Raw genomic sequence first — 872 nt, forward strand, 5'->3', positions numbered from 1 at the left:
TAAACGAAATATAATTATAATAAAAATATAAAGTCGTTTTTTGTGTGTAATAATACTATTTTGTTTTTATTACAGCACAACATCGAGTTCGACAGGACATCTGGACGCCGCACTTCATCATCCACCGACTGTGAGGGTTAGTTTGCATTTATTTATTTTCCACATAACATTTTTTTTGTCTTTTTTAATTGTAGGGCAATTTAGATTTAGATTTCTCTCTTATTACCTATTTATATTAATTGCTTCCTTTTATTTTTCAACTTTAAAACTCATTTTCAATTACATTTCCTTTTTTTCGTAGTAAGTTAGTTCTTAACAGAATTTTGAATATCTTCAAAAGATGTTTGAATTTGTATTTTGTAGATATAATAACATATTCGCTTTATTTTGTTATAAAGTCACCTTTTAAGTAACAGGACAATTTGCTTTTTTAAAAATTTTATTGTGATATGTATTAAAAATTATATATTGAGGTATTAAAGTTTATATTTGATATTGTTACAGGTACTTCTAGTTTTGCATCCCAGAGTTGTGAAGGGGGTCTATTGGAAAGGTTACGAGCGACCATATCAATTCCATGACAATCATAAGAGTGAGTTTTCTCAATTATTCTTATTTTTCCAATTTTGTACATGATTTTGTATAGGTACCTTTCATGTTACTTTTTTGTTTATACGTCAAAAGTGTTGTTATCATTTTATACTGAAATACTAACTGATGATTTTTAAACAATTAAATCAAAAATGAAATTAAAGTTTTTGCGTCCCTCTGCGGATTTAAGATTTTATTGTATACTTTTAAAATGTTTTTAAAAGATGTTAGTAAAAATTAAATGTTAGAAGTTTTAAAATTTATATTTTATTTTGTTATAG

The sequence above is a fragment of the Agrilus planipennis genome, unplaced genomic scaffold (assembly GCF_000699045.2).
Source record: "Agrilus planipennis isolate EAB-ADULT unplaced genomic scaffold, Apla_2.0 scaffold10, whole genome shotgun sequence".
Lineage (NCBI taxonomy): Eukaryota > Metazoa > Arthropoda > Insecta > Coleoptera > Buprestidae > Agrilus > Agrilus planipennis.